Source organism: Lactuca saligna, chromosome 1 (genome assembly GCF_052625555.1).
Source record: "Lactuca saligna cultivar CGN05327 chromosome 1, ASM5262555v1, whole genome shotgun sequence".
Classification (NCBI taxonomy): domain Eukaryota; kingdom Viridiplantae; phylum Streptophyta; class Magnoliopsida; order Asterales; family Asteraceae; genus Lactuca; species Lactuca saligna.
In genome coordinates this window covers 49,092,170-49,116,610 of record NC_136417.1, presented here as the reverse complement: position 1 = coordinate 49,116,610, position 24,441 = coordinate 49,092,170, and the positions used below count along the sequence as shown (strand labels likewise).

General features: G+C 37.6%; 1 protein-coding gene and 1 long non-coding RNA gene across 7 annotated transcripts in view; one reads left to right on the top strand and one right to left on the bottom strand.

The window, feature by feature from the left end:
- LOC145035783 (secoisolariciresinol dehydrogenase-like) overlaps positions 1-24,441 on the top strand; it is a 37,719-nt gene that overhangs the window by 4,631 nt on the left and 8,647 nt on the right. The window lies entirely within an intron of this gene.
- On the bottom strand, positions 9,469-11,372 carry LOC145035770 (uncharacterized). 6 transcript variants are annotated; one of them, XR_013678374.1, is made up of 3 exons: positions 11,070-11,372; positions 10,032-10,785; positions 9,469-9,615 (listed from the first exon to the last, which is right to left on the bottom strand). It is a non-coding gene; the product is annotated as an uncharacterized LOC145035770 (long non-coding RNA). The 6 variants fall into 6 exon arrangements; XR_013678373.1 differs by having other exon boundaries at positions 9,469-9,618; positions 10,037-10,785; XR_013678372.1 differs by having other exon boundaries at positions 10,037-10,785.

Sequence of the window (24,441 nt, the reverse complement as noted above, 5' to 3'; positions counted from 1 at the left end):
AAAATTCGTCAATGGAGTCTAAACAAAAGTTGTAGAGTATAATCCCACCTACGTGTATATATAACGAACGTCGAAAACGGAACTCGTATGCGAAAGTTATTAATTTTTGAAGTTCGGGGCACAAAATCTGAGAAATTTCGCATGCATGGCTCGGAATCAGCCACGTCGCCTCGCATGCGAGCCCGCCCCGTGTCTGCCTGCTAATTCGACCGAAGCGAGGTCCAGTCCGAAGTTTCCGCATGTCGCACCGGTGGCGCATTCGAGCTCGGACTCATGACCACCTGCGAACCGAGTCGCGTGCCCTCGCCTCGCTATTGGCACCTCGCCCTCGCTTCTGCCACCTCCTCCCCCTCGCTGCCGAAACGTGTCTTCTCCCTTCCCCCTTCGGCCGAAGCCTCGCCCTATATAAAGGGAGGCGCGAACCCTCCAAATTTGCTTTGAAATTTCACACTTTTACACCTTACACCTTCTTTCAAGTTATTTTACATCCCCAGAAGCCCCGAGATCTTACCTAACACCCAAAGACTATCCCGAAGTGCCTGAAAGCCCCGAGAAATTTATCTTTTCGGTTTGAAGCTTAACACTCGCAAGGCCCAGTTCTCATTAAAGCTCCCGGTTTTATTGGAAACGATCGTTTTAAGAACGAAGTGTTGCCCGGTTATCGTTAAGTCATGTGAGTGTGTAGTTACTTTCATCTTATACATAGACATGAAGTATTTTCTACAAAATATGTGCTATGTGTATATTTATTGTTTATTTATTTGAGACAGGTGTTGAATGAATGTTTTATATAGGTTTTAAAATGATTTAAACTGTATATGTATTTTTATCTACAAATATGTTGGGTATAACATGGGTAGATAAAATAGTTGGTGTGTATGTTAAAATGCTGAAAGGCCTCGATGTTGTTGTTGTTGTTGTTGTTGTTGTTGTTGTTGTTGTTGTTGTTGTTGTTGTTGTTATAGTCATCTAGCGGAGTATAGATGACGACCACAAACCTTTCTAGAGAGTCTAGTGGAACGCTAGCAGGTTCTCAACCTGTAGGTGTTGATGAACTATATGTTCATTAGTGTACTTCATCCCCCTCAAGGTTGCCTTAAGGACATGTATGGCTTAGGAATCCCCTTAGTAGTAGTGTCCATCCCGATGATGATCCTTATGCTAGGTCCCTTGTGATAGGTGTTTAGGGACGTAGAGTGAGGATAACGGGAACGGGTAATCAAGGTTATTGTTGGTGGATGAAATTAATAAATTTATTGTTGGTCGATGAAATTAATAAATTTATTATTTTTTTTGTGGGTTGAAAATCCTATATGCTCACCAGGCTCCTAAGCCAGACTCACCCAGCTTTTTATATTAAAGGTAGTGGACCCAGAGCATAGTTTGGATGATGAAGAGGGATTTTTGGATTATAGGCCAGTAGTTGTAAATAACTGTTGTAAGGCTTATGATGTACTGTTTATGCTTTTGGTTTGTATTGGAACATGGCATCCCGAGGTTTTGATATATAATGAAAATAAATATTTCTTTAAGAAATGTTTTGATAAATTTTTATCATGTTTTGTTTTGGGGACAAATTCTGCAACATCTTTTAAAAGATTACTCTGATTTTATTTTAAAAGCATAAATTAAATCGGTCTTTTCTGGCTGAGAAATTTAGGGATGTCACAGTTGGTATCAGAGCGTTAGTTTAAGCGAAATAGGAATTTGTAGGATTTCTAGACTTAAACTTAGAATGCTAAGTGATGATTGTGAGATGCGTGTCTACCATATTTAGACACGAGCACTAGTATATTTTAGGAAATATGCCTAAAATACTTTTATGTGCTAAATGCTATATGTTTGCCATATATGCCATTATTTGTTCGGATCTATGGTCTGTTGCCGACCGGATCTGGAAACCTTATGTGTTCAGGATTCTAAGCGTACGACTACAATATTAGATCTAGCATGTAATGTTTCGAAGTGATGAAGATCTAAATTCACCTTATTTGGTGTATAGATTATAATGGCAAGAACACGAAGTGGAACTAGAAATGCAAACAAAAATCAGCAACCTCAACCCCAAGTGATGGAGCATGTGTCAATAGCAGAAGCTGCACCAGAACCAATCACAATGAATGGAGTGCGAGCCATGATAGCTGAACAAAATGGAGGAATTGAGATAATTTTTTTGAACAAAAGGAGTGAACCTTTAAAGCCTGTTGAACAACCGGAAGTAAATGACGGTCAATCAGAGGAGGAAAATTACAGTAGATTTGTTGGTCAGACTAAACCACTTGTGGATAGGAGGAATAATCAAGAGGAAGGAGTAGAGAGAAATGAATGTAAGTACAAATATTTTATGACATGCAAGCCATCAACTTTCACTGGAAAAGATGATCCCGTCGGAGTAATGGATTGGATCTCAGAAATGGAATTGGCCTTCATGACATGTGGTTGTCAAGGCAAGTTACAAACTATATTTGCAGTGCTTCAGTTTAGAGGTTGCGTTGTTCGCTGCTGGAACACTCTGGGGAAGACCCTACGCCCTAATGAGCCACTGCAACTGACTTAGGCAGAGTTCTTGGTGCATTTCAAGCGCAAGTACTGCTCAGCCCAAAATCTACTTGAGTTGGAAAACCAATTTCTGACATTAAAGAAGGGAAGTATGACCATCGAGGAATACACCAATAACTTCACAGACAAAATGGAGTTTGCTTTGCGTATTGTACCAGACAAGCAGATGAAAATCGACATGTACGCAAAGGGACTTCCATGGGAGTATGTGGTGCCAATACGTCATGCACTTACTTTGGAGGCAACTATCTGGGCTGCTAAGTCTGTTGAAGATATGATTAAGTGGAGAGCCGCCAACAAGGTTGAATTTGGCGAAAAGAGAAAGTTTGAAGGAACTTCAGGTTCCAACAAGCACAACAAGTTCTCGAAGTACGATTCGAGGAAATTAGGAGGAGGAGCCAAAGCGAAATGGTGTGACAAGTGTAAGAAGAAACATGCTTGGAAATGCAGCGAGGAAGTCACTTGTTACAAATATGGAAAGCATGGGCATTATGTCAATGAATGCACCTTCAATAAGAAAGTATGTTATTGGTGCAATGAAGAAGGAAACATTTTGAGGGACTGCCGAAGAAGAAAGAGGCAGCGAAGCCCAATCTGCCACCAAAGCCAAAAGCCAAAGCTTTCCAAATGACATTGGAAGTCGCAAAGGATGCAACAGATGTCGCTTCAGGTGCCTTTCTAGTAAATGGATTGCCTGCCAATTTACTGTTTGATTTCAGAGCAAATTACTCCTTTATATCACATAAATTTGGTGAAAGGCTAGCATTGCCTATAGAAAAGCTAGATGATGCCCTAATTGTAGAATTTGCTAGTGGCAATTTCATACCTGTTAGCAATTATATTAAGAACATTGTCATCGACCTGAATGGAAACAAATTCCAAGGGAAGTTGTTACCCATCGAGTTAAATGGTTTCGACATTGTTCTGGGGATGGATTGGCTTAGCGCCAATGATGCCGAAATATTGTGCAAGAAAAATATAGTAAGGGTAAATCCACCGGGAAAGGAGTCATTTATGGTATACAGAGATAAACACAAATTAAATTATGGAATCATTTCCCTAATGAAAGCTAGAAAATATTTATCTAAAGGATACACCTCATACTTGGCATTAATGATCGATGCTAAGAAGGAGAAAAAGGATATGCAAAGCATACCAGTGGTGTGTCAATATCCAGAAGCTTTTCCCAAAAATCTTCCTGAATTTCCCCCTAATAAACAATTAGAGTTTAGAATATACTTGTTACCAGGAACAACACCAATAACAAAAGCCCCATATCGATTAGCACCGACAGAGATGAAGGAGCTTATGAGACAACTTGAAGAATTATTGGACAACGATTTCATTAGACCTAGTTCATCACCCTGGGGAGCTCCAGTGTTATTCATGAAGAAGAAAAATGGGAGCATAAGAGTGTGCATAGATTACAGAGAGCTGGACAAGGAAACAATAAATAACAAATACCCATTGCTAAGGATTGATGACCTCTTCGATCAGTTGCAAGCTTCGAGTTATTTCTCGAAGATTGATCATAGGTCAGGATATCATCAGCTAAAGGTAAGAGAGCAGGATATTGAGAAGACAACGTTCAGAACAAGATATGGACACTACGAGTTTTTGGTTATGTCATTTGGACTAACCAATGCTCCAGCAACCTTCATGGATTTGATGAATAGGGTTTGCAAACCATTCCTTGATAAATTTGTGATAGTGTTCATAGATGACATTCTGATTTACTAAAAAAGCAGGAGGAGCATGGAAAATACTTGCGAGAAGTGTTAGAAGTATTAAAGAAGGAGAATTTGTATGCGAAGTACTCCAAATGTGATTTTTGGATTCAAGAAGTCCAATTTTCTGGTCATGTGGTTAACCAAGAAGGGACTATGGTTGGTCCAGCTAAGATTGAAGCTATAACAAAGTGGTAACAACCAAAGAGTCCTATGGAGATCCGAAGCTTTCTAGGATTAGCTTGATATTATCGAAGATTTATCCAAGGCTTTTCTTTGATAGTTGCTCCATTGATAGCTTTGACCCACAAATGAGCTACTTATACTTGGAGTGAAAAGCATAAGGAAGCCTTTGAGAAGTTACAGAAGAAATTATGTGAAGCACCGATTCTTTCTTTGTCCTAAGGAATTGAAGACTTTGCAGTTTATAGTGATGCATATGGAGTTGGGTTAGGTTGTGTTCTAACCCAAAAGGATAAGGTGATAGCATATGCATCGAGACAATTGAAATAGCATGAAAAGAACTACTCCACTCATGATCTGGAGTTGGCAGTGGTAGTATTTGCCCTAAAGATATGGAGGCATTACCTCTATGGCACAAAATGCAAACTTTTCACTGATCATAAGAGTCTTCAATATCTCTTTAATCATAAAGAATTGTACATGAGGCAACGAATCTGGCTAGAGTTACTCAAGGACTACGACTGTGAGATACTTTACCACCCTGGTAAAGCAAATGTTGTCACTAATGCTCTCAGTCGGAAGGTAAACATTGACAAGAAAAGGGCAAGAGAATTTAGAATTGAAGTTATCTTGACAATTATGGAAAGTATAAAGAAAGCTTAGGAGGAAGCTTCAGAGAAAAATGGCCGAAAGGAAGAACGTTTGGGCAAAACGTTAGTGTTTGGTACAAACAACCAAGGGTTGAAGGTATTCCAAGATAGAATTTGGGTACCTAAGACAGGAGGATTAAGAGACATTCTGGTGGAAGAAGCTCAAAAGACCATGTACTCGATTCATCCCGGCAGCACAAAAAAGTATAGGGATCTGAAACCTTACTACCGGTGGCCGACGATGAAGCTCGATGTTGCAAAGTATGTAACCGAATGTGTAACATGTGTGAGGTTTAAGATACAAAATTAGAAACCATATGGGAGTTTAGAACCTTTACCTGTACCCATGGGTAAATGGGAAGACATCACCATGGATTTTGTGACTAAACTGCCTAGAACAAAAAGCGGCCACGACATCATTTGGGTGTTCGTCGATCAATTTACAAAAAGTGCACATTTCATAGCAGCCAATGAGAAATGGTCTATAGAAAAGCTTGCAAACGTTTATGTGAAATAGATACTGAAAGTTCACGGTGTTCCTTTAACGATTGTATCAGATCGTGATAGTCGTTTCACGTCGCGGTTTTGGAGAAGTCTACAAGAGGAATTGGGTACGAAATTGTGCCTAAGTACAGCCTACCATCCGCAAACTGATGGTCAGAGCGAACGAACGATTCAAACATTGGAGGATATGCTACGAGCATGTATCCTGGAATCCCAAGGTAACTGGGATGAACAATTACCTTTAGTAGAATTTTCCTACAATAATAGTTTTCATTCGAGCATCAAGATGGCACCGTATCAGGATTTGTATAGACAAAAGTGTCGAACGTCGTCATGTTGGCTTGAAGCTAGGGAAAAGCGGTTTATGGGACCCGAGATAGTTCATCAGACTGCTGAAAAGTTGAAAGTGATTAGGGAAAGAATGTTAGCAGCTCAGGATCGTCAAAAGAGCTATGCTGACAAGAAAAGACAACCGCTAACATTCGAAGTTGGAGATTCGGTTTTACTTAAAGTCTCGTTGTGGAAAGGACTTATAAGATTTGGTAAAAAAGGAAAATTGAGCCTAAGGTTTATTGGACCGTTTAAAGTTCTTTAGAGGATTGGGAACCAAGCTTGCAAACTAGAATTACCAGAAGAACTACACGGTATTCATAACACTTTCCATGTGTGTTATTTGAGAAAGTTCACGGGAGATGTTCCCGACATAATTCCAACTTCATAATTAAGGTTGGATGAAAGCAAGAGGTTAATCGAAGAACTAGAAGTAATCGTTGACCGTAAGACTAGGAAGTTGTGACGCAAGATGTTCAATTTAGTGCTTGTGCGATGGAAACATACGAATGGTCCAAATCTCACCTGGGAAACGGAGAGTGACATGATGAGTTACTATCCGCATTTGTTTGCTGATGTATGATTCCGGGGACGGAATCATCCTAAGGGGAAGAGAATTGTAACGCCCGTGTTTCTAGGCTAGACACTAATGATGATGTAATAGTGTAGGCCAACCTTTGTAACTTATTTTGAAATAATAAAGATGTATTATTTAATTATTATGTGTTTTATGCTTAATTATTATAATTTAATGAGTTCAGGATAAAAATAAACGTCGAAAATAAATGTTAGATAAAGCCGATATCTATGAAGAAAGTTGCAGCGGTTGAAATAAGGATTCCGGAGATATAAAGAATACCGAAATCCGAGTTATAATGAAGAAGTTATGACCTGTCGAAGTTTCGCGATAGAACCGGTATGACGTTGTGTGACGTAAAAAGTGAATTTATGATAAAGTAATTTTTAGCATTAATGATCTAAATGAAAGTCTTCGTATTCTTTAAACCGAGAATTTTCATAAAAAGAATGCACAAATCTGGCTTCATATGAGGAAGATATGATTTTTCTAAGTTTCAGCTTAGTAGTAGACAGCTAGAAACTCGAATTTTAGATCGAGTGAGTTTTAGCCGACACGGCCTAAACGAGAGTCGAAGGTCTCTTCAATAGTAGTACAACGATAAAAACACAGACGAAAACGGACGTCGGATGAAGAAGTTATGAATTTTTAACGGATTTTTCTATCCCGGTCTGTTAAAAATAATAATATTAAAAGTAAAGTAAAAATTAGTTGACGAAGTCTAAACAAAAGTTGTAGAGTATAATCTCACCTACGTGTGCATATAAAGAATGTTGAAAACGGAGCTCGGATGCAAAAGTTAGGTATTTTTGAAGTTTGGGGCACAAAATCCGACAAATTTCGCATGCATCGCTCGGAATCAGTCGCGTCGCCTCGCATGCGAGCCAACCCCGTGTCCGCCTACTGATTCGAACGAAGCAAGGTGTAGTCCTAAGTTGTCGCGTGTCTAACTGTGGCGCATCCGAGCTCGGACCCGTGTCGATCGGTGTCTTCTCCTTTCCCCCTTTGGCCGAAGCCTCGCCCTATATAAAGGGAGGTGCGAACCCTCCCGGTTTGTTTGTAAATTTCACACTTTTTACACCATACACCTTCTTTCAAGCTATTTTGCATCTTCCGAAGCCCCCGGGTCATACCTAACACCCGAAGATCGTCCCCAAGTGCCCGAAGACCCCGAGAAATTTATCTTTTTGATTTGAAGCTCAACACTCGCAAGGCCCAGTTCTCATTAAAGGTCCCGGTTTCATCGGAAACGATCGTTTTAAGAAACGAAGTGCTGCCCGATTATCGTTAAATCATGTGAGTGTGTAGTTACTTTCATCTTACACATAGATACAAAGTATTTTCTACAAAATACGTGCTATGTGTATATTTATTGTTTATTTATTTGAGACGGGTGTTGAATGAATGTTTTATATAAGTTTTAAAATGGTTTAAACTGTATATGTATTTTTATCTACAAATATGTTGGGTATAACATGTGTAGATGAAATAGTTGTTGTTGTAGTCATCTAGTGGAGTATAGATGACGACCACGGATCTTTCTAGACAGTCCAGTGGAATGCTAGTAGGTTCGCAACCTATAGGTGTTAGTGAACTATAAGTTCATTGGTGTACTCCATCCCTCTCAAGGTTGCCTTAGGACATGTATGGATGAGAAATCCCCTTAGCAGTAGTGTCCATCCCGATGATGATCCTTAGGCTAGGCCCCTTGTGATAGGTGTTTAGGGATGTAAAGTGAGGATAACGGGAACAGGTAATCAGGGTTATTGTTGGTTGATGAAATTAATAAATTTATTGTTGGTCGATGAAATTAATAAATTCATTATTTTTTGTGGGTTGAAAAATTCTATATGCTCACCAAACTCTCAAGCCAAACCCACTCAGCTTTTTATATTAAAGGTAGTGGACTCGGAGCATAGTTTGGATGATGAAAATAGACTTTTGGATTATAGGTCAATAGTTGTAAATAATTGTTGTAAAGCTTATAATGTATTGTTTATGCTTTTGGTCTGTATCGAAACATAGCATCCCGATGTTTTGATATATAATGAAAATACATATTTCTTTAAGAAATGTTTTGATCACTTTTTATCATGTTTTGTTTTGAGGACAAACTCCGCAACATCTTTTAAAAAATTACTCTGATTTTATTTTAAAAGCATAAATTAAATCGGTCTTTCCTGACCGAAAAATTTGGAGATGTCACGTAATATTATGTTACACATTAAACAATAAAATAGTCACTCGTGGATGATAATATTGGAGCGTAATTTTAATGATAAAATGCATCACATACACGATTGGGATAAAATTCCAAAACTATTAGAAACCCTAGAAATTTAAGAAGAGGAAGGGGTTGTAATCAAGGACAATACGTTGAATTGCATGTAAACCCTTTTTGAAACTTCGATTTTGTTATAATATAAGTAATTGATTATGTCTTTGCTCAGATTTTGATAAACCCGGCGTACTCAATCGAATTGAAATTTACTTGCGATTTTCAGGTTTTAAACAGAGATGTAACCATGTTTTTGCATTGGATCATTATATTAAATTGAAAGAAGTGTTTTTTTGGTAGAGAGATAGAGTATAATATTTAAAAAATTATTTAGCAAGAATTAGGAATCCAAAAGTCTAAGAAGTTAGGAAACGAGAAACTACAGAAGTCGGGTCAGGGAGATGACCCATTAGGTTTTTCGGTTCTTGGGCTAAAAGCCGATGATTTTAGTCGGCTAAAAAAATAAAACTTCATATAAACTAGAGAAGTGTCCCCCTCTTTGCGGGGGTTGGAAGCCTTCGATTTTCAATTTTTTTTTTTTTTGTTATGGTTATTGCAATCTCAATTAGAGTCGTTAATGAGTATGACAATACATTGTTGTTATCAGTTAAAAAAAGTGCAAGTACAATGCAATTGTGGGTTACGATTTGCGATTATAGATAAAATAATAAGTATTAGTAGAAGATTTTCAAATTTGGATCAATGAATCACCCAACGGATTTTTGGCAGGTGCATTTTAGTCACAACATCATCTATTAGGGGAAATGTGAAGGTCCACCTTTCCCTATTCCAAAGTGGTTGGTATTGCTGCTAATTTTGAGAAACCAATAAACGAAAAGTGCTGCATTAGTAGGAAATAACTATATAATGTGCTTTGATATGGCTTCAATAAAATATAAAATTGTAAAATTATTGGAGATGAGTAATGGATTCCAGTAATAGTTAAATACATAAATGGAATTTCACTTAAAATGTTACTAAATATATCCGTTGACTCAATGAACGGATAAACCAAATATTAACTTATTTACCCAACACATTTTGTTAAGTTGGAACTCTTAAATCCATTTATATATATATATATATATATATATATATATATATATATATATATATATATATATATATATATATATATATATATATATATATATATATATATATATATATATATATATATATATATCCAGATCAACTGATTGCTGTCTGTACTATAAATGTACCTTACCATTCTTACATTTCAGTTCAGTTGTTTGATTCCGGATTTGATATAGATAAAAAATCTGCCAATTGCACATCATATTATGACCACCACAGTTTCACGATTTGTCAAATTTGGTCCCTCGGCTTAGAGTTGGCCCAACTCCTGCAATCTCGAAGTAATGACCTACATACAAAGCAATAAAATCACATATCTAACATTCAGAAAAAATAATGCAACTTACCATTAGAAGATTCTGCATCTAAGATTAGATCAAGTGCAAAATCAAAATAAGGAACTTGAATGCTTAACCCAAAGAGGTTGAAATCATCTTGAATGTAGTCATCATCAACTTCCACAAACCTTAAACAGGTTGTCAAGAATACCACAAAAACTTTCAATCTACAATGAAAAGCATATCAATTTGGACAAACATAAACAATATTTATATCCTTTACCTGTAGTAAGCATGGAAAAATATAGTAAAGAAGAATCTGGTTCAAGCATTTCATCAAGCAGTTGGGATACATTGTGAAACTCAACTTCAAAACTCAATATCAACTGGGTACGGCATATTTAAATTTCATGTGTAATTGGAGACCTGTTCTATTAAGCTGTAATGAATTGAAAGAGAACAATTAACTTACAATCGGTTTCTTCAGATATCTCTTAAATGATCCGAATTCCCAAATGCGAAAATTTCTGGAAAAGCTCAGTGATATTGATCAATTTTTCTTGCTAGATTCAAATTATATCAGAGATCGCTTTCTCTGTCCCTGTATATATGCATGTGTACAATAAAATTTCTGATTTCAATGACATAGAAAATTTTCAATGCTATAAATTCTAGAGACTTTATTTCTGTAATATACGTTTCTCTTTCTGTAACTATATTAGAGGTGTATGTATTTGATATATGGATTTTCCTCTACAAATTATTGGTTGATACGTACAAAATGTCGAACACACTTACACACAACGCAAATCATATTTAGTAACCAAAAAGTTTCGAAGAAAATGGAGGATTTCCTGAAAGAACGGCGAAGAAAGAGATGGTTACCGGCGGCGATTGGCAGATCGAAACGGCGTCGGAATCCCACCAAAAGCGGTGGTTAAGAAAGAGGCGAGAAATGGGAGTCGGGAATGGAAAGAGGGAATCTGCCAGAGAAAGCATCACAATCGATCCTTCCGTCAACGATAGAAATTCTTCACACAACCCAAAGATGTATCACTAAAAAGCATGTCGATTAGTATCTGGATGACTGGAAGAGATCAATCGAATGAAGTCGAACGCTTCTTCTCCTTTCAATATCTCCTTCTTGAAATGATATAGCTTCTAATATTTGTATATGCATAATCAGGTCGTTCCCACCCCGTTCCCGAGTTCAATTTAAAGAGAGAAAAGAAAGGAAATAGGTGGAAGTGGGAGGAAAGTAAAAGAAATTGGTGTTCCGAGTTTCATTAAAGGAGGGAAGTGGAAGGAAATGGAGGGATCACTTTCCCTCCTAACTTTCCTTCCGATTTGGAAGGATTTGGAGAGAAAGAACAAAATGTTTCATTTTCCTTCCATTTCTCTTCAACTCGGGAACACAAAACACAAATTTCTTTTCCTTTCTCTTCTCTTCTTTTCTCTCCTTACTTTCTTTTCTCTTCTCTTCTTTTCTCTGCTACAACTCGGGAACGGGGTGTCCAGGTTAAGCTCCATCAGATTCCCCTCATGACCTCACTCCTCCCCATCATTCTTATATTCTGGCATCTGTACCATAAATCAACAATAAAAAAAAATTAGGGTTTCAGTAGAGGAGAAGTTAATCAGAAAACTAAAAGGTTCGATGAAGAAGGGAAAAGAAGAGGGAAACAGCGACGAAAGAAAAATTGGCGAACAACGCTTACTCTCCGACATCATCGTCTTCTTCGACTGTTAGCCAATTTCTAGATATGTGTTTGTTGCAATACGTGTAGACATGATCACGGAAGCAGACAGAAAACGTGACATTGAGTTCGCTGGTTATGGAGAGGTAGACGGTCGCTTTTTTTATACTGGAAGAATGGATTGAAGCGGCAGTGTGGAGAAAACTAAGATAAGCGGTGGGAACTAATATCTAAAAGACGGTGGAGGAAGCAGAGGTAGAAGAAGCTTCGAGGAGGGGGAAACGAAGACGGTTCTGTAACAATGAGTAGAAATTAAACGGGAACTGGATTAGGCGGTGGAGGGGTGGGGGTTACAACCATCAAGGATTTCACTAACACCGTTCTCAAAAGCCTCACATGCTCTATTGTTAAAAAAATATACATACTTGTTTTTCAAATTTACTATGAGTAAATGACCATTTTATCCTTCTATATAAACATGATTGTCGATAACAAATGATTGTTTATTTAAGAACTGCACAATTTATTTTCTATAAATTATAATAGTTAAGAATCTTTTCGATTGTGAACATTATCAAACATGTTGAGCTAGTTTTGATCTTTAAAAGTTATTAGACTCTTAATTACGGACAATTTTTTATTTGTTGAAAGCTATGAAACTCAAACTCGAATATGTTATAATGATATTCACATGCTCTATCTGTTAAAAAAATAAGCATACTTGTTTTTCAAATTTATGTTTTTCAGATTTCAAAATTCTGATTTTAGATTTTCAAATTGTTGTTTTCAGATTTTCAAATTGTTGTTTTCAGATTTATATTTTCAGATTTCAGATTTTAAATTTTCAGATTGTTGATTTCAGATTTATATTTTTAGATTTCAGATTTTTAGATTGCTGTTTTCAAATTTCAGTTTTTCAAATTGCTGTTTTCAGATTTCAGATTTTCAGATTGCTATTTTCAGATTTATATTTTCAGATTTCTGTTTTCAGATTTCAGATTTTCAGATTTTTGTTTTCAGCTTTACATAAATCACAACAACCTTATCCACTTTGATTTACAAATTCATCCACTTTGGTTGCATTGGAATTGCTCATTCCTTTGTTCAATCTAGCACAATCTAGCACATCAACAAGGGCAAAAACGTCCAACCACAAATGTTAAGTGCAAACACCAAATTTTAAGTGCTATTTTAAAGTATAAAGAAAAAATTTAAGTAAAAAGGAAAATGAAATACTTACCTTGACAAAAGTAAGCACGACTCCATGAGCTCGGGTTATGGGACATTAAGTATTCATATGCACCCACATCTATAGCCTTCAATCTCTCCATCACAGATATGAATTCAGGTTCGACAGTGCAACCAGCAGCAGCCCAAAACAAATCTTTGTACTCTTCTCCTTTATATGACTTCTTAAAGTTTGCGTATATATGGCGAACACATTGTCTATGCTCCGCATATAGCAAGACCTCCTTTACTGCTTCAAGTAGTCCCTAAAAGAATAACAATGTTATTTGACACTATTTTTATGAAAAAATGGACAAGAAAATTTTGAAATTTATGACATAGGGGACAAGAATAACAATATACCTTATGCTGGTCTGATATAACTGTAAGACCTCCACCTTCTTGTACTCCAACATCCTCACTAAGAAGCTCCAAGAACCATTTCCAGTTTTGCTTGTTCTCAATGTCTACCACAGCCTAACATATAGGATATACTTGGTTATTGGCATCCCTTCCTATAGCTGTTAGGAGTTGACCCTTTACTTGCCCTTTCAAAAAACACCCATCTAATCCTATGACTCTCCTACATCCAGCAATCCATCCTGTTTTCAATGCATGAAAGCATACATAGAATCTATGGAAGTAATGTTTTCCATCAGGATTAAGGTTTACACCCACTTGCACAGTACTACCAGGGTTGGATCTTTGTATTTCTGCAGCATAGTCCCAAATTCTAGCATAATGATCACTAGCCTTCCCTTCAATCATCACCATTGCCTTATGTTTAGCCCTGTTACATTTACTGAGAGATAGAGTGATCTTGAATTTTGTCCTAATGAGTTCCCTCGGTTCTTTAAGTTTAATAGATAGGTTGAAAACAATCTCCTTCACAAGATGAGAAGCAATCCATTGAGGGGATACAAGGTGTCCAAAAGTAAACTTTCTTGAACACGAGTGCTTCTTTTTCATTGACTTTACTTGGACTGTTCTTTCTGTGTTCATCCATGATGCATACAAACGAAAATCACATTTTTTTTTGTCTGTATCTCTACCACATCTAGCTACTAACCTAGTACTTTCAAGTTTCTCAAACCTTAGGGGATACCCATGGGCCACAGCGTAGTTAATAAGACAATTTTTCAATTGAGAAAAATTTTGATATTTCTCTCCAACCTTTGGTTCCATGAGATTCCACTCTATGGTGGGATCATGGACAGAATTGGAACCAAGAATGTCATTCTCGTCATCTTCTAGATGAACTAAATCATCTACATACTCATCTTTTTCACCAAAAAACTCAGATTCATCTTCAAAAAGTTTTGTAAGAAAAGGATCTTTAACAGATTGGAATGAAACAGTTATTACCTTTTCCCTCTCATAGTCCATGGGCATGTCTGATACGAGAATTTCATCTTCGAGATCTTCATAATCAGCGTATTTTTTTTTCTTAGTTTTCTTCTTGGCATCGTTGTTGGATGCCATGGCTTTCTTCTTGAGCAATTTCAGAAAAAGCCCTAGTTTTGCATATGGACTTGTGTATCTAGAATCGCAACAATGAAACTAGCGACAAGTGTAGAAGAAAAGAAGCGACGTATAATGGAGGGGATGAGATACATACGTACTTGATACCGGCTATTGACTTAGTCAACCGGTTATCTCTTCTAAATAACAAAGATCCTCCAAAAATGTGGTCTTTTTAGGAAAAAAGTAAAACATTTGGTTTAAATAGAAAAAAAGTGTAAATATAAGGTCTATTTTGGAAAAAAAATCCCAACTTTAATATATATATATATATATATATATATATATATATATATATATATATATATATATATATATATATATATATATATATATATATATATATATATATATAATGGAATGGGGAGAAGCCCACGTCGCGTGCACAGTTTAAGCCCAAAAGCAGGGGATATACGAAAAAAACTACTACTAATTATTATTATTATTTTAATATCTTCTCTAATAAAAAAATTATTTTAATGCTACAGGTCTTTCAGTCTTATAGCCTGCAACTTTTGGTTTCAACTTAAATTACATATACACAAATCTATCTCTGTAAATTAGGAAATCTAAATTTAAAATCATTTATCAATTAAATTGTAGATTTAATCAAATCTTTAATCAATCCCACAAAATCAGAAAATTCCTCAACTTAGTCCAAGTAAATCACGAATCAAATCTTATCCAATTTTTAATCCCACACATTCAATCCTTTCCTTCATCTTCATCTTTTTTTCTCGCCAAGCGATAAACCACCATGCTAATTGCAATTGGTTTTCCGGTTGCAATGATGTCTATCTTTATGCTACTGTTGCAATGATGTCTACCTTTCTGCTACTGTCGTTTTTATCCGTTCTTACCTCATTGACTTCTAACGAAGCTTTCCTTCAATGTCCATCGTTCTTGGAATACAACCAAGGTTATGTTTTTGGAAAACTGTTTCATTTTCGTTTGATTTTGATTACAACTTCTTTAATTTTGAAGAATATAATGATATATTGTTTTGATGACGATTATGTTTAAAAGGCTTTTGTCAACATCTTTTTGGTAAGTTTTAATAGGTTTGGTTACTCTTCAAGGATCAACAGTTTCACTCATCAAAATTGTCTTAATTCTCCATGTTGTTAACGTTTTCGTTGCCGCTATTGCTCTTTTTCCTTAATTCCTATTCATCTAGGTATGTTCTTCAATCTTTCCCTACAATATTTTATTTCTTGTTTCTGTTGAAGTTGAAAGATTCAATTATATGCTGTGTATAGGATTTATATGCGTTTGATTTTATATTCTATTATGTTTTTTAATGCTAAAAGGGTACAATTGAGATTTGGTTGAGATTCTGAAATAGTATCCATTCATACATTACCATTTAAGGTCTGTTAAAATTCTTGATCATTCTTCTATTTGTTTATGTTTTATAAAAGACTCCCCGGTTCATATGTTCTCCAATTTCTGGATGGAATTCATGGATGTAGTGCTCAATGAAAGTCCTCATAGGTTCTTTTATGTAAAAAAGAAAACATCTAATTGTAATATAATATTGTCATTAGCGTTAAAATACACTCGTGGAAAAACATCATCTGATTCGCAACACACTCGTGGAAAAACATCGACCTCTCCATAAACTTGTTGGTGATCTTGGTCACCGACTCAGTAGTCTGCTTGAGAGCCAGATACTTCTGTTCACTCGCGCAATCTCTTCCGGGGGAACATATTACTCCTAAAACGTGTCCTAAAATCCTCCTAAGTCATGAGCTGTAGTTCGGTTATAGAAATGGACTGAATAATACAGCCCCACCAATCCTTCACCACATGGCGTAACAGGTTCACAACGTACCTCACCTATGCCTCCTCAGGGAAAATCGGTGCGAAAGGCACCCTCCACCTCACCTATTTATCGCATACTGGCAAGTAGATCCTTCTTCCCATCAACCATGGGAGGTTGACAAACAAAAAACTCACAATAAGTGATAGTCCTAGGCCTCGGTTGACTAACTCCTCTAGCTAGCCCTAAACATCTCCACTATAACATCAAGTACAACTTGTAACATCAATTATATCATATAATTCGACTTACTCAAACCTGTTCCGGAACCTCCCCTCCCTATCTAGTGGTTACCATATTATGGACTCAAATAGAAAGAGGTTACAACATATACATAGTGTTATCACCCCATTAATTCACTATTTACCAGCTCCTCATAACCCTTGTGACCATTCATGCTCCGAGTATGTATCATGTTATCCAGGTAGTACGGTCATCTACTATCTTCCACATATATCCATACTTGTTTTTAGAATTTCGCTAAAGTCCTAAGTTTCACCTTACAGCCACTACTAGACGTCCTATCTCACACACACACATACACACACACACACACATATATATATATATATATATATATATACACTAATGCACATAGTACTAATCTTCCTAGACTCTATAGGATACTGCACCGCTATCATGTCAGAAAAAATCTCTACCAATATCAACGAGTCGCCTTATGAATGCACAGTTGTACAAAGTCAAGAGTAAAATAGACAAACGAATAACTGATCGAACCCTAAGGCACCAACCAAAAAAGGAACATGCAATAAGGAAAATCAAGAATTCCAAGTTTATGAGATTCTAACTGCATACAACCGTAAACCATTCACTTAACAACTTATTGATATTAACATAAACTACAATTAGCACATAGTAACCAACACATAAGGCAACAAGGCATCTCAACTAAGCAGGCAATCTAGCATGTAAGTTCTAACAAAATCCTTAAGCTACATTCATGCATTACTATCAATCACATAAATAACATATCAAACAAATATGTGTATAACGGGAATGACTTTTCTTTTAAAACTCTGACTAACTGTACGCATCACATCTTTCCTTTTTATTCGTAAAAAAATCTTTTTCAAAATGTTTTGTAAAAATCTCTCAAGCCTTAGTTTCACTATCCCAATATTTCAACCAAAATTTTCTTTTAAAATGTAAATAATAACAACCATAAAAACATTTTCATAGATATAACATAAATATCCATTTGTTTCTGTAACATCCTGTTTCAGATCGTTCTGTGATTTAAGTCTTTTGGGTCGTAATTCGAGTATGAGAAGGTTTTAAGGCTTTTAAGAAGAAAAGTTTAGACCCTTTTGGATGTGGGTAAGGGCGGTTGTGTGATAAAAGAGTTTGGTTTGTGCTTTAGAGCCCAAGGGTATCAGTAAAGGCGTTGGTTAGGGAATTTCATGAATTTTTAATATGAATTCGAGTGGGTTTTAGGAAAAAATAAAGTTGATAGAAGTGTAGGGCTTCTTGTTACCTTTCCGTGGATATAAAGAACATCAAAATCGAAGTTACAACGAAGAAGTTCTGACCATTTGATGTTTGGGTGGTTCCGGGCCAAGCTGAGTACGTTGGGCATACAAAAAGGTGCACGATGGGCATACTAAGAGAATCCTGGGTATGCTGAGCATACCAGGAGTATGCTAGGTGTATGTAATTAGTGCCCAAACCCTATTTTCGTGGTTTGAGCCCTATTTAAGTTCCTTAACTCCCCCAAACCCATTCCATTTTCAACCTCCACCCCTCCAACACCCCCTCCATGAAACCCTAACCCTAGTTGAGCCTTATGAGCTAAAAGAAGGTGTTTTGAGTGCTTTGGAGTATGCATGGTGCACCTTGGAGAAAAAGGAACTTCTTGCAGAAGTCTTGGTTGCTTTGGAGCTTGTAGATCTGGACTTTGTTCACCCTGATCTATCTTTTAGAGGTATAAAGTTTGAATCTTGATCATGCATTTGTTAGATCTAGCTACTTCTGGGTGTTATGAGTTTTTGGTCATTTTAGTGCATAAAGTTTAGATCTTGAAAGTTTGTGACGTTGTTATGGATAAAGTTGGAAACTTTATCCATCTAAACATCATTGTAATTCAGATCTGAAGGTTGGAGACTTGGACTTAATGGATTAATTTGAAAAAGAGGCACCTCTAGTCCCATTTGATGCTTAAAGGCAAGATCTTGGTGGTTTGGACCATTATAATGGATAAAGTTGGAAGCTTTATCCATTATGGAGATTTTCGGATCCATAAAAATGTGATCTTGATCCTTCTATACCTTCTATGAAAGTGTCATGATGTCTTAATGGAGTAATAAGTTAAGGTTTTGCCTTTTGGACATTGTCTAGACCTGGAAAGTCATAAATGTGGAAACTTTATGACTTAGAATGATGTTGTGGGACTAGATATGAGTGTTGGATAAAAGGAATTAAGAGATTAAGCACTTAATGGAAAAGTGCCTTTTAACCGCGTACGTCGGGCGTACCTTTGAGTACGCTGCGTGTACTCGCATGGGGTCCCAATTTTGGATGGTGAGTACGCCATGTGTAGAGCTAAGTATGATGGGCGTACTCAGTCTGAACTTGACTTGTTGACTTTGATTTATGTTGACCGTTGACTTTTGACTAAGTTTGACCTTGGGTCAAACTTGAGGGTTTTGGGTTATTAATTAAGATTTTGTATGTGGTGTTTTATGGAACTCACTAAAATTTGTGCTTACAGTGTTGATTTAAATGTGTTTCAGGTACTTTTGTAGATTTCGGAAAAGTAGAGGCATGATTGTAAACATTTACCGGCTTATTAAGATTTGAGGATTTTGGGATACTCTGATATTGTTTTGATAAAAACTTACAATTTATGTGATGACTTGAATTTATGAGTAATATTCGGAGAATTAAAAATGAAAATTTTGTCTTGAAATTTGAGGTGTTACAATTTGGTATCAGAGCCTTGGTTTGAGGGATTCGGGGACACCCTCGGTTATGTCTGGACTCAAACTAAGGAGTTGATAAGTTTTCAAAAGAAGTGATTTTTCATCACACGATTTTCCAAGGAAATTAAAGAGTTTTGAAAGCAGATCCAAAGCGGTGTGTACAATTAGCCAGAGCCAGAGCGGTGATTTCCCAAGATACCCTTACTTGATTATGTGTTATGATGAGTTATTATTATGAGCTGATGGAATTACATGCTAATTTAGGGCTAGGAATCTGCTCAGTATTGCATGCTAGTGTGCCTGCTTAGGAGAGATGCCTTTATGCATGTTTTGCGAGCTAGTAGTGTTGCATGGCTATGATTAGAGATCTCTAGGAGTTGTGAGGTAGGATTGCTTGAGTTCAATGATTCCTTTTGTGTTGTGGATAGAGCACTTAGGGTTGAATGCTAGAGTGACATTATGTGCTGGTGGAGGTGGTTCGATGCATGAATGCTGCTTGCTTTGTGCTTTGTGGAACTCATGAGTGATATGAGTTAGTTATTAATTGAATATGTCAAGTTACATGTGAAAAAGGTTGGATAATCTCAGAGTGACAGGTTTGACCCTGCTGTGCAGCTCTTGTCTGAGTCCAACCGTTGTGGGGATGAGTCTGTTACTTGAAGGATTATCTGAGCTTTGTTGCATGTGATTGTATTCATGAAATAGCTAATTAACATTCTGAGGAGTTCTCCAGCGGCTGGTTACATAGAAGTGTAGGATCCTAGGAGAGCCTAGGGAGTAATTTCAGTCCAATGAGTGCACTGTTTAGCAGTGAGTATTCGTTGGGGAGCGAGCATGTGGAATGGGATTGGTCAATAGTGGAGTTGAGTGGCTACTTTGAAACTCAGGAATGATTCTCGAGGAAAGTATGGATAGATGTGGAAGATAGTATTGGGCCCGTATTACTGAAAGCAGAGGATCCATACTCGAATCAAGGAGAATTCTAGGGGTTCTAAGTAGCAGGTTAAGGGTAGATATTATAGGTTGGGTTCCATGATTCATTGCAGAGTGTGTTTCCATATTTATTGATTATCCGGTAGCAGTTGTTCAGACTGAGAATGAGCCTGGTGATTGTTGGGCCTGAGGGCCATTTCGATCAGGTTTGAATGGAGTAGGCCTTGCGAGAAAATTGAGTTTAGGTCCCGAAGGATTTGACCGGTGAGGTGCCAGTTGGAGTCGCAGACTCAAAACGGAGGTGAAGGTGATGCGCTGTTGAGGATTGCATTCTGAGTTGAGTGATTGGCCGATGGTTTGTGATGTCATTTTTTATGATGAGAATTATATTATTCCCGTTTTTCGTGTGGGATGGAAGGGATAGCAAGCTTCTGGTTTTAGAGTTTGGAGGTAAACCCCGTGGGGTAGCATAAAGTTCGGTATTTGCACCAAAGGATTTTTGTAGTACGTCTACCGTGAGGTATTTCTTATGTTGTAAGAGAGTCATCAGTGGGGACTGGGACAGATGAGGACAAGGTTATTCCTTATCTGGGTTTAGTAAGACGTGTTCTAGAAAATTGTTTTAGGTGATCAGAAGGAGTGTATTGGAACTGATAACCCTCATTGTCTATGTTGTGTATCAAATGTGAGAATAGGGTCTCCTATTTCTATGTCGATTCTTACGATGGGGTACTGGTTGAGAATTCAGAGATGAAGTGTGCAATAGTCCATTTATTCCCAAATAAAGAGTCGGTGCTATTTTAGAACTGTCGAAATATCTGGATGTACAGCTGTATGAGATCCTTGGTGATTGGAGGCAGTCACATTGGAAGTTTTCGAAGTCTCCATCTGAGTTTCAGAATGCCTGGAGTTGACTGGTCTTTATGTTGAAGATCATAATGTGTTATGTTGTACCCTCCAAGGGTTAGGTATGATGTATCTAGTTGAGCCAGTTTGGAGTTTGGCATGTTTGCAATACCAATTGGCGGTAGTTTGAACCCTAAGTTGGGGAGAAGTGGATATTTTGTTGGAAGGATCATCGATCTGATCGAGCTGCGGCTTTAGAAGATTGGGTTATAGGGATTTGTGGTCTAGGTACATGAGACTTGGGTCTAGATGTGGTCAAGGCGAGGTGCAGAACGAGATTATCCATGATGTATGTGCTCAGGAATGAATGAGTGTCTTCACGGCAGGCAGCCGTTGGTCAGAAATCTTATTTTGGTCAGTGTTCCTTTAGGGTTCGCCAATGTTCGAGTTTCGAGGCGGTTAAGTAATTGAGGTCAAGTTGCAATTATTGAGAGATTTGCCAATTTTATGTATAGATTGCTATTTATACTCCAGGAAGGGCAGTAGTTGATTTGTCAATCAACTTCAGAGTCGATATGAGTAGTTTCACATGGGTTTTTATCAGTAAACGTTGGGGTTTTGGACTGTCGTCAACGCATTCTCAGTTATTGATAATTTTTTCGTACTTCATTAATAAGTTAGAGTGCTCTAAAGGTTTCGATTTGTGTAAGTTAAAGATCAGTGGCGTGACAAGCTATCATGATATTCTGCGATAGTGTATCGTGGTTCCCGAGTATGATGCCCTGAATTGTTGGATTGTAGGATTATTATAAGACTCAGGTTTGTTCTGCTGGTAAGTGGAGCATCGAAATGACTATATATCTCTTCCATTTGTGGACCAATCAGCTATTTGTCGCCAGACAGGGTTGCCTAAGGGTGTAGATTTGTATTGAGGGAAGATGCTTTGTATGAGATAATCTTCATCAGGAGTAATAATGCTTAATCTAGGTGGGTGTGTGCACCTATTTATGTTGGGTCACGGAGTATGAGTTCTATGAGCTCGGTATGGTGATGGCTTGATAATGAGATTGTGGGATTGTTCAGTAATCTAGCGGTTACGGGGTTTCAAGAGAGAGTGGATGAATCCAAGTGGGGGTAATCACTTAGGACTGTCGGGAAAGACCGTGGGGTGAGCCCATGGCGAGTGAGGGAGTGTTATAAGACTGCGGGTAGCCGTAGCATTCACTAGTCAGTGAGAGAGTATTGTAAGACTGCGGGGAACCATAGCATTCACTAGTCAGTATGTGATGCATAGGGGTTCTTAGGCTTGGGTAGCCTTTCCATTTGAGTCTTTAGGAACCTGGTGGTCGGACCAGGTGCGAGACTGGTGGTCTCAGCGATGGTTAGGAACCATTATATCTTGATTTAGGGAGGGGTTGTCGCAAATCGAAAGGATTGGGATGTAATGCACGTGTAAATTTGCGGATCTCGGGTCATGAGTTGAGTATCAGATTGGATATGAGTCAGTTCAATTTTGTTGTTGGACCAAGCTTTTGTGTTTGAGCTTGGCTATCAGTTTAAAGGATAGGCAGGTTGGGGAATTCAGATTTTTAGATGGATTTCATTTTGAGTGGTTATGGTTTCCATTTGACGTATTAGACCTAGGTGGTTCGGTTCGTTTGGCTTGGGAAGGACCACAGTATGCATGGAATTAGTAAGTGGTAGGTGAAAGAGGTCGGAAGTAATGTATGACTACAGATCGTTTGTAATATTCGCTTTGAGTAAAGCGAACTTCGTGATTATGTGTACAATACGATTGGTTGAGATAACTCTATTGGAGTGAACGGTTGTGGATTCGTTTTGCCAGATGTGCGAAGGTAGCCTTTGACGGTTCAACTTTTGTTTCGGAAGTCGATCTTGTATTCGGATTTGGTGTTAAGCATTGGGAGATAGTTGGGGCTTATGTTGCAAATTACAGCTGATAGTTCCGTCCGGGCATGGCCATTCAGTTTAGGGTCGAAGCTGAATTATCTTGGGTTTGGTATTGGAATGGTTCTATCTAACAGGAGGTCAGACATAATGTAGAGTTTCAGCTCCATGTGTATCGTCGGGTTATTTTTTTAATGTCGGAGGGCAATGTATTGAGGTTCATTCTTCATATGGGTTTTGATAGCAGTATCGGTGGTTGGTCTTCGGTATGAGGTGACCCTTCCATTTATTTGGGTTTCGGTCAAGATCGACTGGTATATCGATCATAAGGGTTCTGCAGTTGATTATGGTCAACGACTTGTTCCATCAGTCATATCAAGATAATCAGGGATATAAGCGTTTTATTGGTATGTTATTCGAGGAGGGACTGACATGGTGATGTTTCAGCGTAGGCAGTCTATCGGGGAGTCAGACCAATATATAATCCAGGTTTCGGAGAGGTAAATGTGGTTTTGCAGGGGAGAAAGGTTTATTCTTCTTCGAGTTATAGGTTTCTATTTGGGCTCGGTTGTCTTGGGGAGATCGTTTTATGTTCTTAATTCTCAGTTGCGCTACTCGGGTTGTTTGGTATGATCTTGGTGTTAGTGAGGCGCGATTTCGAGGGATAAATCTAATTTAAGTGGGGGGGGGGGGAGAGAATTGTAACATCATGTTTCAGATCGTTCTGTAATTTAAGGCTTGTGGGCCGTAATTCGGGTATGAGAAGGTTTCGAGGCTTTTATCCTTTTGGATGTGGGTAAGGTCAATTGTGTGATAAAAGCGTTTGGTTTGTGCTTTAGATCCCAAGGGTATAGGTAAAGGTGTGTTGGGTTTTGAGCAATCTAACACTTCCTAAGTGTGCATGCAACCCTAATAAACCTTGGATCTATGTTTGTCTAAATACATGCAAAATAATAATTTTCCAAGGTTTATAACCTATCTAACATGGCATGGGGAACATTTCAACATAAAAGAGTTAGAAGAGATTACATACCTTTTGGTGTGTTTGGTTCTAAGGAGTTTGAGGGCCAAGCACCAATAGTGTGAATGCCTCAAATGGAATCACAAACACCACAAACTCTTGGAAAACTTTGAGAGAGTATTCACCTTGTATAAAATCGGCCACACACATGCACACACACACACTAGTTCACTAGTTTTCTCTTAGGCTCCATTTCATGCTCCATAAGCATTCTTATATAGTGTGCATGGTTAGGGTGAAACCCTAATAACCCATGTTTTTTCCTTTCCAAGGATCCATGGGTTAAAAGCTCCATGGATCATCCATGGACTTCCACATAAGCCTAACCCATTAACAAATGAGT